Source organism: Strongylocentrotus purpuratus, unplaced genomic scaffold, assembly GCF_000002235.5.
Source record: "Strongylocentrotus purpuratus isolate Spur 01 unplaced genomic scaffold, Spur_5.0 spur5_scaffold_18, whole genome shotgun sequence".
Lineage (NCBI taxonomy): Eukaryota > Metazoa > Echinodermata > Echinoidea > Camarodonta > Strongylocentrotidae > Strongylocentrotus > Strongylocentrotus purpuratus.
This window is the reverse complement of record NW_022145603.1, coordinates 33450663-33467196: the sequence shown is the minus strand read 5'-3', so window position 1 is coordinate 33467196 and position 16534 is coordinate 33450663.

Genomic DNA, 16534 nt, shown 5'->3' with positions numbered 1-16534 from the left:
TCATTTTTGTCGAAGACGGGATTCGAACTCTTGCGTACAACAAGAGGTGTACCGAAAACCAACGCTTAGACCACTCGGCTATGGCCCGCCGTTATATGCTTGGCAGTTTTTTCCAATATATACATTAAAATGGATTGAAACCGGCTTCGCGTGTGATGAATGCTTCGCAAAAGCTCCATATACGGACTCTTCTTTTACTTTTGCAATGCATATTGGCACGAACTTAGATCAAGATCTATCGGCAGATGTTGTTTTTTTTGTTTTTGGAAGTTCATTTTCGTCTTCATGTCAACAATGCAAGATAAAATTGTCGGTAAGATCGATCGAGATTCAATTGTATTGAAATTACCGACCAATCCTTCGCACACATACGGCATCCTCCATCGCTCAAACCATTTTTTAACATGTAAACCTATGGGGTAACCATGGAGGCTGACCAACTTTTTTTAATAACCATGGTTATTAAAAATATTGAAATGTTTTATGCATGGTTACCGAGAATTTTACAGGAACAGTTGAAGTTTATGAATGCAATTCGACCAATCAGATGGCTGGATTTCTTAAGTGAGGTATATAATTGTTTCTATAGGGTCTCGGGAAACTCACAACCTGCTATGACCCCGCGGCGCAAGCGCCTTGGGGTCATAGCAGGTTGTGAGTTTCCCTTGACCCTATATAGAAACCACTATGCCTCTCAAAGCAGTCAATATATCCTTATTAGTAATCTGGAAGAAAATGTTTGTAATTTGGATAGTCAAGAAAAATTCATATTTATAATGAGATTAGATAATGAAGTTGTAATAGATAGTTTTTCTTTGTTCACCAAAAACATAATTGCAATGAGGGGTAATTTTTAGATACTATATGTTATAACAAAGTAGTCGTGTACAATCTTATGCTTTTGTTTTAGTTCTCATTTACATATTTCGTATTGCATGACTTATTGTTTATTTAGAAAGGTGTTGTAAATGTTTTATATTATGTTTTATATATCGATTGTTGCATTACATTGTAAAGTGATTATAACTATGTCTATAAACAGAATATTGATGTACATCAATGATGTTTAATAAATACAATATAATACACGTGAAATTTACGTCGAAGAGGAAATATGTTACTGTAATCCGCGTTCAACCCAATAATTACGCAAATGTTACACAATAAATGAACCAAAATAATGACGTTCTCATCCCGTTTCTTAACATCGTGTTTTGGATCTTCCATTATAACATCTAGGCGCACCGGAAGCAGTTTGGGATTAGACGGGGTGGGGGTGCAAACATCCCAGCAGAGAAAGCTAGTTGCAACTGGTCCAGTTGATGAACTAGTTAATGCCAACTGGTAACCCTGGAAATTGAAATGGGCTAAATGATCCAGCTGATCCAGGCCAGTTAGAATTCAACTGGTCTAGCTGAGCCATTAGAACCATTTGGTAAAACTTACAACCAGTTGAACGGCAACAACACTTCAATACTGGTACGTCTGTATTTCCAATGTAAAGGCATTGGTAATATTAAGTAGACTTTCATAATATAATTAATCGAAAAAATTTCATATACTTGTATTCTATTGAAATTATTTTAGTTCATAGTTAATGTTTCCCTTATTCATGTTTAATTAAATGTAATTTATACGAAGTAGCGAAATGTCCTAATAACTGGTAATTTATATTTGTAGTATTTTAGAAATGACATGCATATAACTAAATCATCAGTAATTAAGAAATATGCTGTAAATTGTTTTAAAAACATAGATCTGCACGTACCCCATATTCAATATGCAAATTAATTGGTGCCAGCTGGTTCAATTGGAAATATGCCATCAGTCAGTCATCAACTGGTGCAACTGGAAATATGCACAAAGACCAGTTATCAGCTGGTGCAATGAAAAGAGGCCAACAGTCAGTTATCAACTGGTGAAAATAGAAATATGCCAACAGTCACGGGATTACCACCACGGAACTTAAATGGTAACTGTGAAACCATCAAGACACCCAAGAATAACTCATTTTTCACACCTGGAAATCACGGAATACCCAGCTTATATTAATAGTCGCGTGATAAATTGGTGGTTTTCAGGTAAGATGAAAACGTGAGCAGGAGTACCTTTTTTGTTTAAATGAAGGCACGTGTCGATAACGTTTAAATCTAGTTCAAAAGGCACCATACTTTAAAATCACTTAAAATACACTCCCAAAAGAGGTTACGTTTTAGTGTTTTGTTTATTGGGACGATAGTTTCTCAGAACGTATTAGAACGAAACAAATACACGTTTCATTTGAAACAGAGTGACCATGTTCTAGACAGCCATCTGAATTATGGTGCACAGCAAAATATCAATTTCTATAGTATTGGGAAATAGGTAAATAATATTGATTTGATCAAATCAATTAACATATTGGCAACGAATGATAAAAATAGTCCAGGTTAGAAACGAGGAACTGGGAATGGAACGAGCCATTACAAAAAAAAAAAAAAAAAAAAAAAAAAAAAATCGTTTTTATTACCAGAGCCGGAATTTAGCATTAATCATGGCATGTACAAACCGGAAGAATTTGTGTTTTTTAATTATTAAAGAATATTACTTTCCTAACCCCCCCCCCCCCCCCCCCCCTCATCCTTTAACCTCATCTACATTTGCCCCACTCGACCCAAGTGAGGTAAATGGGTACCTGATTGAGCGATATACGTAATGGCAGCCGTGCTAAAGCCGGGTTAGTTACAATGGAGCGCCAGAGTGTTAATGTGCCATACATTTGCACCATACCGGACTAATTATCCTTTTCACACCACTCATCATGCACTGCTATAAGTGAATTAATTATTTGCAGATACAATGGCATGGTCTTCGATCGGTTGATCTCCTTATTCCTAACCGTTTTTTTTTTTTATAGTAAATTGAAGGACTCGAACTGACTGTATTTCTTTTTTCTTTTCTTTTTTAATTGTAATTGTAATTTCAATTTCAATTTCAATTTATTTATTCACCATAAAAAATACATATACAATAATAATTCATGAAAATATAAAAACATGGGGTTAGGAGCCCCTGAAGAAGTTTGAAAACAAACTTGTGATTGGGGCACCAACCATGACACATATATCGAGAAAATTAACAAAAACAACATTAACGGAAAACAAATATATACAAGAAAAAAATTATAAAGACCTATATGAGGATAAGACATTTACAGCAAAGCACCAGCAAAGGACGCACACAGGACACGACGTCAAGTGACACTGCGTCACTATATGCGCCCCCGCTGGCGCTTTGCAGTATTACAAAACATTTATATACAAATATAAAAATATAAAAAAAAAGAACAAGTGGAGCAAGTTATTAATTATTTAATTGTGCGTGGTTTTTTTATCTGCAAGAACATTTCATTTTTCAAGAGTTTGTTAAATTTATCAAGAGTTTTACTTAGTTTAATATCATTGTCTAGGTCATTCCATAACTTAATTCCATTACAACGTAAGGAATTTTGACTAATTGTAGTTTTGGAGAGAAATTGATGAAGATCTGCGTGTTGACGGGTGAAATATGAGTGATAGGAGGCATTTGTGCTAAAAAGATCATTAAAAATATCTGGCAAGGCATTCGTATGATAATGATACATAAAGATATAAGTATACATAAGTACAAGGTCAGAGACCTTTAATGTTTTACATTCAACAAATAAATTGCTTGTATGGTTATTAAATAGTACTTTACAAACTGTTCTTATTGCTTTTTTCTGAGTAATAAAAGTCTATTCAAGTGTGTTTTAAATGTATTCCCCCAAATCATACAACAGTAAGTGAGATGAGGCAAAATAATGAAATCATAATATGTCTAGGTAAAGTAAATTTAAGTCTGCGGAAGACACCAGTAGTTCTACATAGGCGTGTGCATAGATCATCAATATGTGGTTTCCAAGATAAGAATTCGTTTATTTTGATACCTAAAAGTGTAATATTTCATACTTGGGTAATAATCTTGCCATCCATAGTGACTTGTGGGATATCATTACTAGCTTCTTTTTTTTTTTTAAGAGAACATATTTAGTTTTTTAAAAATTTAAAGACAATTTATTGCATTGCAAGCAGGTAACAACATTATGGAGTTCCTTATTTAACAGGTAAATTAATGTGCTGATTTTTGAGTTAGAAAGAGTAATACTGGTGTCATCCGCAAAAAGTATGAAATTAAGAATTGAAGAACAATTTATAAAATCACTAGTATATAACAAAAATAATAACGCGCCGAGAACAGACCCTTACGGAACTCCGTATAATACACGACTTAAATCTGATTTGACACCGTTGACCACAACATATTGCATACGATTTGATAAATAATCATGAAACCAATCAAGAGCATGACCTCTGATTCCATAATGTTATAGGCATGTATGTATAATATTTTTTACGAATTGTTTACGTATGGTCTTTAACGCCTACAAATACCCGTGTGCCTGTTGTATGAAACATGTAAAAAAATAATCAAAAGGGACTGGAGTGTACTAAATGTAACCAATAGCTTCACATCATTTGTGCTGGTATTTCCTCCCAAATCTATGATGATCCGTCAGAGGATTTCTTCGGCTGGCAATGCAACATTTGAATTCTTAAGGAGTTACCTTTCTATAATGAACTGGAACTTTCCTCTAATCCAGAGTCAACTAATGTCCATGTTAAAGCAAATAGCACAAGACTGGATACCTCTTGTGGTTTATACTACCTTGAATGGCAAGGTAATGGTCTTAAGATTGCTCAATTAAATGTTAATATCTTCTAAAACATATAGAAGAAGAGAGGACATTTGTAAAATCAAATCATATTCAGGTATTTGCTGTAAATCATAGTCTCTAGGGATTAGCTAAGGACCAAAACAATATTCATGAGGAGCTTGTTTATTCTCATATAATGTATTTCTTTATTTCTTTTTTCTTTCTTTCTTTCTTTTTGTTTTCTTTCACTGAGATAGCAAATATATTTTCTATTCTGTAGCGCTAGAATTTCAACAACATAGTTGCATATCAGTAAATTTAGGAAACATACATTCATGAATATAGCCATGTTAATTTGTCTCTGATCGGTCATTCGTCGTGTACACAAATGTGATGTTCTATATTGCTTATTGGTTAATCTACATAAACATGTTCCTCTTTCTCATTGAGGGATGATGTATTTTCTTTAAAACTACTGATACACATATATAAAATGAGCTTAGACTTCCATATTTCCCTTTTTCAGCAATGTCTCATTTGAATGAAATATTGCTTGAGACCATGATTTACGTCATTACACAAAAATAGAGTTACCTGCCAGTGTCACAAATAAGGTATCAAAATATGCTCATCTGATCGTAATTAAATGCCTAATACATCTGAGCTTCCTGATGCTCCGCCCCCTGGATCCGCTGCGCTTTACCTGATCGTAAATACTTTGCCCCCCCCCCCCCCCACTTTGAAAAACGTTCTGCGGGGCCTGTTTAGTATGTTTGTATGTTTAGCCGTGTTCACACGATGGCAATTTTGGTCTGCGTAAATGTCGTGTTTAGAGCTAGTCGGCGTGAGTATGGTAAGGTCGGCGTCAAGGTTGGCGAAGCGACCGTCTGAACGATAGTCGTGTTAACTACGCCGACCTTTACGCCGACTGATTTAATCCTGGGTTTTTCCAGGAGTAACGCACCCACACGACTAGAGAGAAGCGTAAGTTGACCGTGTGGATGCTCTCACTTGGCACTAGAAGTATCTGTAACCTTTCACAAGAGTATGTATGCAGGGCCCTGGAAACAATTTTTTTTTATTCCGAGGGTGCTGAGATATATATATATATATATATATATACAGTGCGTCCCCGAAAAAACGAAACCGAGAATTATCGATGTTTTATCATAACTTAATAACATTTATAATTAATAAATGACACATATTTGGAAAGCTTAGATACTCCTCTTTCATTTGATGCAACTCATTATGATGCATATTTCACGCATGAGTGATTAAAATCAATTTAAAGAGAGGCAACCGAAAAGTCGTTTGGCGGGCGGTATCTGAATTTCAAAGAGAAAATCACATTTCTAAAAAGTTGGGTTTCTGCCCTTTCATATGAAACCTAAATCAGGAAAAATGAGCAAGGAATGACAAAGTTCTGCAAACGATGATTTTGTTCTTAATTCTGTTTCCTTAAACCATCATAGCTGGCATACACCATTCATATGTAACTCATAGGACTGATATGACGTCATCGCATCAGTCATGACAGACTGGAGTGCTTGTGAGGTCGTGGTTACACAGAGACGGTCGTCTTTAGTTATGAGCATTGCATTACTAAGAGTTCGATTCTCCATGCACGGATTGGCCGTTGGGCAGAACACCAACTTGAGCGATCGTCATCCCATCCAACAGCATGACCGTCGACCGGGAGCTGGATCAAGAAACGACGTTGGATATCATTGTTTCAATTTAATTTTCATTTCTAGAATATTTTGAGAACAATTTAAAAGTGTCGCAGAGAGTTCGGGATTCGAGACTATGCAGAAGATAAGCAAGTTTAAACGTCAGCATGATCAGAACAAGAAAGACCTGAAATAGATCAGAATAAATCACGAAATGCTATTAACCTTGTGGATGGCAGATCATCAGGCGCGTACACAGGGGGGGGGGGGGGGGGGGGGGTTGGGGGTTAACCCCCCCCTCCTTTGGTTTTTTTTGTGTGTAAACCCCCCCCCCCCCATAACCCCCCTAAACCCCCCCCCCCCTTTAAAAAAAAAAAAAATCCCATGGCTGACCTAAAAAAGCTGACCCCCTCCCTCAGCGACTGGCTGAGTCATTGCGAAATTTTAGGCCCGATTTATAAATGTTAACCCCCCCCCCCCCCCCCCCCTCCCCTTGAAAAAATCCTGCCTACGCGCCTGCAAATCATTGTGTGTTTTTCTTAAGTTCTTGGGTCAAATTCTGAAATCTTTGTTATCTTGTCTTGTTAACACGATCGCAACTACTTTCGAGAAATCAACTCAAGGTCATTTCCAATACATCCCATATGAATCATGCTCGTCACTGTAATGCCCACACAGTTCGAAAGTTGATGGACAAGGCTATTGAATATTTCCTTAATAATAAATTGAGATATTTTAAGTACGTGCGTCGGTGTTATTATTAGATGGACAAGTCATTGGTTAATATAAAGCTGGATGTGCAAGCCCAAGTAATATGAGGAATATTTGTTCAGCCCAAGTGATTTCATGTTGTTATAACAATTCACAACGTTTCCTCAAACATGAAAGATAACATAGTTCTCAAAATACAGCCCCGGTTTGAATTTCCTTGGTGCGCATAGCATTAGAAGGAAGGAAATGTGACAAAACAATGTACGGGATCGACGGGGCTTAGACAAATCACCACTCTGTGACTTGGATTTACAGATTGCATTTGAATAGACATTATAACATTATTTGAGAGAAATAGCCTCGTTGTGTGATGATTTTAGGCTGTAACCATATCAAAAGATCTCATGTAGTATTATAGAGGGTCACACTAAATGCATAATACACATAACACATTTTATACTAGTAATGAGCTAAGATCTATAAGAATAAGAAATAAATATCATAATAATTATATGCGGGCAAGCTTGAATCCGATGACCGGGGTAAAATTATACTTAGAGACATTCTTCACGTATTACGCGCTATATAAACGCAAACTAGTATTATTATTAATTATGATGAATACGAGAAGCTTATCAACACTGGGCGAGAGAGGGCGCTGAAGGAAAAGAATTACGGTTGTTAAATAATGGTTGTAATGATAAGTAGGGCCTAATGGTTGTCCACGAAAACTGTGTAATGTTGTTTTATGATGTATTCGTTGTGCATCTGGAAACATGTTGGATTTATGGATGAGTGTATGAATTAACTTCTTAAAGAACGATCTGAAAAATATTCAATGCAAGTGAGTAAAGAAAAAGAATAAAAAGGGTGCAAATGGAGTGAATGTAAGTGAGAGCGAATGTGAAGTGGACTCGAAATGCATTCAAACCTGCTTTAGTGGCCACCTGTCTACAAAGACCACCTGTCTACAACAAGCACATGTTATGGTTCCCTTGGAAATAGTTTCTCATTGAAACATGTAGGCCTACTAAAGGAACCTGTCTACAAAGACCACTTTTGTGTTTCCCTTGGGCGTTCGCTGTAGACAGGTTTGACTGTAATAACAATAACTAGACTTTAATTCGTCACTTAGACAAATTAGGTGATACGTATGATAATGGTTTACATAACGAATAATTTATTACACTATGTATTATTTTATAAAACGCTTCTCCCATTATGATCTATCCATATGTCAAGATTAAATTGTGTCTCCTTGATCATCATGGATCTGGGGAAGATAGATTGAGACAATATATGACCTTTGACCCTGTGCAGTAACCAATTACACCTTTGACTCTAATTTACATCATGAAGAAAGCATTTTCAAAGAAATGAAAATGTAATTTATAAATAAGAGCTTATACCTGAATTTAAAAAAAAAAACTAAAATCACCGTTTTTATAGCCAATAGTCTCAGCTATAACATACCAGAATCTGGGAGAGAATAGAGTACAAAATGAGTGAGATAGTGCTGAAAGATTGATGTCATGTTGATTCATAATGTGAACGAAATTCACCTTCCATAGACATAACACGCAAATTAAGAAAATTCTGACCTATGATGACATTATCAAAATGAAAATTGGTATGAACTGATCTTGTCGACGATTGCCTCGACTACAACATATTAAAATCTAGTAGGAAATAGATGAATATTGAGAGAAATACACTAATTTTTCCATAAATATAATGACGTCATAATATGCATTTTTGTATTTTGACTTCCAAGGCCATTATGATGACGTCAAGATGTACTTAATGGCCAAATGAGATATAAAATCATACCTCCGACTCATACTCTATCTAAATATGAAACAAAAATTGGCAGTCCTTATTCATCCCAATGAACTTTGTATAGGCATGTTTTTGCCCATAATATATGCTATGTATTGCAAAAATCGCGCGTACGGACGGTTATCTTGAACGGACGCTCATTCCGTTATTAATAGTGATGAAGAGATAAACATGGTATCAAATTGTTTGGAAAAATATGAGGAATATTTTTGTAGAGAAATTATTTTCGACGTGCAAAAATGCATGTTTTGCGCGATTTTTTATGAAAATGCTTATAATGACCTGAAACGTATGCAAAAAAAAATTTAAGACGATTTTGAGCAATTTAAAATTTTACGCGCGCACCTACGCGTACGCGCATTTTGCGCGCATTTATTGACCTGAAATTAACCGGACGGATATTAATCTTAATCATGATAAATATGAATGAGAAATTACTTTTCGTTATGAAGATATGATCATAAGTTGATTTTCACAAAATGGCGCCTGTATGACGTCACGATGACTTTGAGTCTTTGAAAAGTCACGCAGTTCTAAGTTAGACTAAGATCTATCATCATTGAAAGATTCATGACAATGTCTTTATTCGGTCTTGAGATATCCTGCGAACAAATTCGAGGAAGAATAAATAAATAAATAAAAATCTTGACGAAATCAATAGGTGATACGTATACTTCGTAGTATCACCTAATTAACACAATTCAAGAAAAAATCCTTGAGAGTTCATTACTTCACTAAAACCGGTTTCAGTTTTATTTCTTTAACTAGAATTTGAAACCGGTCATATTCATAATAAAGAATTTTTCAATTTGTATATATTTTTTTTTAATCAATTGTTTTTATTATTATGTGTATACTGCTGTGATGGAGGATTATTTTGGCAACTCTCGTGAAATCCCCTGCAGAGACATTTATTCAAACTTTGAAAACATTTCGAAAAGGAAGGAAAATGGGTAACTTTGATTTAAGCTATTCAACCATTATTCTCACATTTCCTTTCGCATTGCATATCTAGGTAGAGGGAGGGAGGGAGAGAGAGAAAGAAAAAATTGATAACCGTGGAAGAGAGACGCTAACAATTGAACAAGTTGCGTGGAGAGACCTTTCAAGACCACAAATGTGTAATCAATATTGTAGCATTGCATTTTTACAACTACCCCATCTACGTTACAATCCTTTACAATGGGACACACGCGAAACCTCCGACTCCGTTTTTATACACATACATGTGTTTTGGGGTAAAGGCACTCAAGATTGGAATGTTCGTGGAATCATAAAGAGATTACCAGATATTTCCTTTTTTTTAGATTATGGATATAAATTGAATTTTTTAAAGAATTGCTGATTTTGTACATTTCCTGCCATTGTCTTAAATTGTTCGTTCACGGTCACGCATGAAAAATGTGAAAATATTGAGAGAGAAAAATGCTAAACTTACCGCTTTCTCCCAACTTTTTTAAGCTGATTTTTTTTTGGTAACATATAAAAGAAAACACACACTTTCAAATAACTATGTAAAATTCAAATGACTAATAGGTGGGTCAATCCAATTTAGATCATATTTGGTCCCCCCCCCCCTGTTTTAATGTCAGATTGATGAATTACTCTGAGACAAGATACCAATACTTACTGTGCGTGAGCGTATGTAGGATTATTTCTATCATCTGTTTGACCTCATTTTGACCTCTGAGATGAAGAAGACCGATGACCATCGTTGTCATCGTTCATTATCAAGTTGGAGGTCGTTGTTTATCATTTCTGACCTGACTGAAACCATTTAACATTCCGCGCTAGTCGCCCCTTTCAATTATATTCAACCAACACGGTTAAAAAGGCTCGGAACGAGATCGAACGGCAAACATTTTCAATTATTCTGTCCGGTGACTTTATTATATTGAAACCAAAAATCATATTCAATCGAAGACGGTTCATAACTCTATATCAAATTATATCTTGTCACATAAATTTGGAAGTAATGTCACAACGCGCTCATTTTCTATAGGAATTTCTTAATCTTTGAATCATTAGTATTCCAATATTTCTCTAACTTTCAAGATGTAAATATATATACTAGCAGGTTCTTGTAATGTATAATGTCTTACGTAGACAAAAAATAGTCTCTCCACTGCTGGCTAAGCTGAATTACCTACGTGCGGGTACTGTACAGTTAACAACTACATTATTCATAACCTTACCAAGTTTGGTAATTTCTGAAGTATACGACAAATTTATTTTTCCTGATTTACATTTCCTGATTTTCTTTTCCTGAAAATGTGACAGGAAAAAAGCTGTAATAGATCTAAAATTATTCACCAGAGGCTGTAATATACATGGGTATGATGAATAATTTAGTTGTAAACTGTGTGTAATCTACGATGGTTCAGAACGCTGACAATGGGTGCGATAGGGTCCATGGATAGATGAGGAAATCCGCCTATATATAGATGAGATAGTATTGATCATAATTCAAGCATTGGTCTTTTATATTTTAACTCATGTTCATCCTTACAAGATAAAAATATCACCTCAATGATCACAATACGTTGGTTAAGTTTACCAGATATACAATAAATATAGACATCATCATGATCACGCTGAATACGTGGGATGGTGTAGGGAGGAGGAGGAGGAGGATGAACTCATCATCAGTTACAATCCTTTCTCATTGACACTGCCGGTACACCTGTCACTAAATACACCTGTCCCTGTCATCAAAGCCTTCTCAAAGCCTTATCATTATAGATCATTGTTGGGAATGAGTTATTGCGTTTGAATAATGAATTTCCATCCTGGGAATTAAGAGGGACAAAGTATACGGTGTCGATGAACTTCTATACCTGTATACGGTATATACATTCACAATCTACAGGGACGTTCGAATGAAACAGGAGGTCTACCATGTCTATAAATACATGTACATCAAGGGACAGGCAGTTCGTGGTGTGGATTCCGCCATGGAGGGGGGACTAGTGCCATGGGGGAGGGGGGTAGCGGTCTTATAGTGTGTTACGAAATAACAAGCCCGTTGAATGCGGTAAGGCTGTGGGGGGGGGGGGGGGGGTCATTATCTTCTTATTTTACAGTTTTCTCTCCTCTTCCTTCTCTCTATCACTCTATCTTTCTTTCTCTCTCTCTCTCTCTCTCTCTTTCTCTCTTTTGCTATTCAATTGTGTTATGTGATTCATGTTCTCCTTGTTGCACCCCGGCCTCTATCCTCGCCAACATATAAGAGGAATAGAAGGAAACCGAGTTGAACATTGAGGCGGATCGAGGTTGTCAGTAAAGGGGATTTACTATGTTAAAAACCAATGATAGACCGTTAACCCTCTTAAGGAATTTTAAGTACAGAACAAATTGCCGAAGTGCGAGCTCCTGGTAATTTACTAAGTTATTTGTTTGTTATCAATGTTAAACCTCATAACTTTTTTCATGATCCTCTATGAAATTTCATCAAATGGTCAGAGATTGGTACCTCACATCTTTATTATATTTTCAAACCCAATCTGCTATCAGGGAGGACTTCTCTATATTAGAGATGTGTTGTTTCAAACCCAATCTGCTATCAGGGAGGACTTCTCTATATTAGAGATGTGTTGTTTCAAACCCAATCTGCTATCAGGGAGGACTTCTCTATATTACAGATGTGTTGTTTCAAACCCAATCTGCTATCAGGGAGGACTTCTCTATATTAGAGATGTGTTGTTTCAAACCCAATCTGCTATCAGGGAGGACTTCTCTTTATTAGAGATGTGTTGTTTCAAACCCAATCTGCTATCAGGGAGGACTTCTCTATATTAGAGATGTGTTGTTGTTGTTTGGGATATTTTAAGGATTTTGTTTCAATGGTAACTGACGCCGTATATTTACCTCTTCCCTTATTCAATAATGTCTTCATTGCCTTGGATTCGCCATTTTAATTCCAGTATAGGCTCCGTGAACCTGATCTCGATACAAAGAACCGACTTAAGTTTCCGAACATTATTTATAGCTCTTGAATGTCAAGGCCCGACGGTCTTGCGTCACTGTGAATGTTAATTCTCACCATCAGTCGGTAACTTCACCCTGATACATGAGATGAAGTAATGGTCCTTTGCATGCTGTAATTGTGCATCTTGATTATAACCGAATAAAACCGTGAAACGACGGCGAAAGGGCTCCCTGTAACTCCTTTCACACTTCACAGCGTTCCATGCTGAGTTTGTCCCGAGTCTGTTCAGATTAAACTGCTTCATGAAGAGGTCGCTCGGAAGGTTTTGGGACAGCTCCTTTGTTGTTCGAGGGGTTCGTACCAAATTATGAGCATTTTTAAATGTTCAAAACTTTCATCGGGTTGAAATCATAAAACGTTAAATTATGTCTACAATTTAAAGCAAATTTGATGATCGACATGGTGGTGCGAGGTGGAGAACACTATAGCATGTTCATTGAAGTGTCCATATAAGCGCGTTACACGCGAAAGTTTTATTTTGTGTATTTTGTTATCCCCGAACACAGTCATGGTAGCGATATACTTCTTAATTGGTTGCAGCAAGGGGCCATTTCAAGCCTTGTTGCTACATGTGTATTTTAAAAAATAAATTGTATCCTTTTATTTAATCCTGTCAATAAGGTGAAATGTGAGCTTTCTAATAGCTTCATCAAGGGAATAAGCAATTAAAGATGCTATAAAAAAATATAAATCTTGAAACATAAAATAGTATAAGCAAATTGGCATATTTTTATTTTAGCAAGCTGTTGCTGGTTAGAGGAAGGCATTAGCTGACACGAAGCAAGCTTAAGCTTAATTCTTTTTATTGGGCTTCTGCTAGTTTTATGAATACGGTCCACTAAAACTGTCGTCGAGCTCTATTCCTCCAGCTGACAAACATAAGAATAGATCGATCACCGGTGCCCACCTCAGAAACATATGAGAAAGGGGCTCCACGCTAATCTAACGAAGTAAGAAACCGAATACGGTGTTTCCCGAGCGCGACGAATCGATTGGCGACTTTTTCGGGTAAGTAGGTCTTTCCAGTCGAGTGCCGATGACGAAGGCGAGTTCGTAGCGACTTTTTCGGGTAAGTAGGTCTTTCCAGTCGAGTGCCGATGACGAAGGCGAGTTCGTAGCGACTTTTTCGGGTAAGTAGGTCTTTACAGTCGAGTGCCGATGACGAAGGCGAGTTCGTGCTGGTGAACTTTCTTGGGGGGCTTCAAGAGTGAGACGTGTCTACATGTGCCATGTATACTGATGGTTGTAGCCTTTCAAACCCGTATCCGGATACCTACCCCTAGGACAACCACCCTCTAGGATAACTACCCCCTAGGACAACTATCCCCTAGGACAACTACCCTCTAGGAAAGCTACCCCCTAGGATAGTTGTCCGGAGGTAGTTGTCCTAGAGGGTGGTTGCCCTAGGGGTAGTTGTTCTAGGGGGTAGTTGTCCTAGGGGGTAGTCGTCCTAGGGGGTAGTCGTCCTACGGGGTAGTTGTCCTAGAGGGAAGTTGTCCCAGAGGATGGTTATCCTAGGGGTGGTTATCCGGAGGGCTATTGTCCAGAGGTAGGTGTCCTCGAACCATTCTAACCATCTTAAACGATGGCATAGGCCTATATATCAAGCATAGAGGAAACCTGGTATAGACTTTACCCCACCCGAAGCATCAAGAAATCTTGTACCAAGTCATTGGCCCAGATATATTCCCTTGCTACTAATGTCTGGATGCGCCCCGATGCGCCACTTCTTATGGTTCGTAACCATGGTTACTAAGTTAACAATATGGTGGTATAGTGTAAAGGAAATTAACAGGTGTAATTTTCTTTTTTAACTGATAAGGGCAATCATTTACAGACTTTTAAAAAAAACTGTTTTACAAAAATCACATAAACCGCTTATTTCATTAAAAAAAACCTACATTGTTTCAACTTTCCAAAAAGTCTTTTTTGCAGTAGATTTACTTCTCATGGGGCGTGTTTATGCTTCACTTTTTCATGCCAGAATCAGGCATCTGTTACGCGTTTAGTTTAAAACACGGTTGCGTCTTAGCTCACTTTTGTAGAATCACCGAAAAACGGCGATCACGATTGCCGATCGTAAACTCACAAAAAGATGCGTTTACAATTTGTAAACGCGTTTAAATGGGGTCAACGCACTGACCTCTAGTAGGTCTACGTAGCATGCACAGTTAGGGTTTGCGAATACATCTGGAAGACCAATTAAGGCCACACGGGGAGAATTGCCTGGTGGAGCCAGAGAAGTGAGCATAAACACTACATCGTGGAACTGCGATCACGATGAGCGTTTACGATGAGCGTTTCAGATCGCTCATTCTACGCGCCCTCAAAAACAGCTTTTGAAACGAGGTTTTACGACAAACCATGTTAAAGTTACGAAGTCGTTCCTAATAAATATTACTTCAAGATGCATTTTGAACTGTTACATGTTACACGGGTATTTTAACATATTTCTCTCAATGATTACTCTCTCCCTGAACCTTTCTGTTTCTTTTTCAGTCTTTGAATATGATCCCTCTCTATCTGATATGTCCAACATTTTACTGCATTGTTCTCTTATATCCTCTCATTAATTGCATTTCGATTACCTACGTCATTATCTTTCATTTCAATTCAATCCTTATCAGTAAATCACGCGTGTTTCCAATCTTCCATCTTCATGATCCACCCATAGAAATAGTAAGATGAAAGATGAAGGATCACATTCCTGACTCATCTCAATTACACATTAACGATATGTTGTGATTTTCATTCTAACGGTGAAATCATGCCATTCATGTGGTAAACTGGGGCCTCTTGAGATCACTTATATTATAATAAAACACTTTTCACTTTAATAATCGCACCGCTTCGTCCTCCGTGTGATGGTTGTTGTTGTAGCTATATAAAGCAGATAATGACTCATTGTACTTTACGAATCTGCTCATCATAAAATGTCATCTTTACGGCCATTCCCCTACGTTATTCAAATTGTCATGATAATGTTTCCGTTACATTAGCTCATAAATCCTCCAAACAACTCGAATGTTTTAGTGTTTTTCTCAATTACATGCCAAGGGCCTTCTCTCTCTCTCTCTCTCTCTCTCTCTCTCTCTTTCTCATATCCTCTCCTACATGCATATTTCCCTCCTTTCTTCATACCCCCTCTCTCTCTTTATATATCGATATATAAATACAGGCGTGAAGAAAATGGTCTAGGAACGCGAGACGTAGCTGTACTTTAGAATTTTATTACGAGCTATCGGCTTGTGAGGCCTTCTTCAGGTTCTGAAGTGCAAACACATAAAAAACAAAAAACAAAACAAAAACAAATCTTGTTTTTCTATATCTATCTCTCTCTCTCTCTCTCTCTCTATCTTTGTGTCTTTCTCCCCCTCTCTCACTCTCGAACACACATATGACACTTCAAGAATATCTAGTTATCTTTCATTATTCTCTCCTCACTATTGGGATCGAGGCCTACATATCTCCTGTCTTAAAGCAATTCTCTCTTTCTCCCCTGATATCAATCAATACCAATGTAAGCCCTACCTTTAAATAGAAGATATTCAATGGTCCAGAAAGTGATAGTTATTAATGCCCCGATACTTTTCTAAAATCCATTTAAGC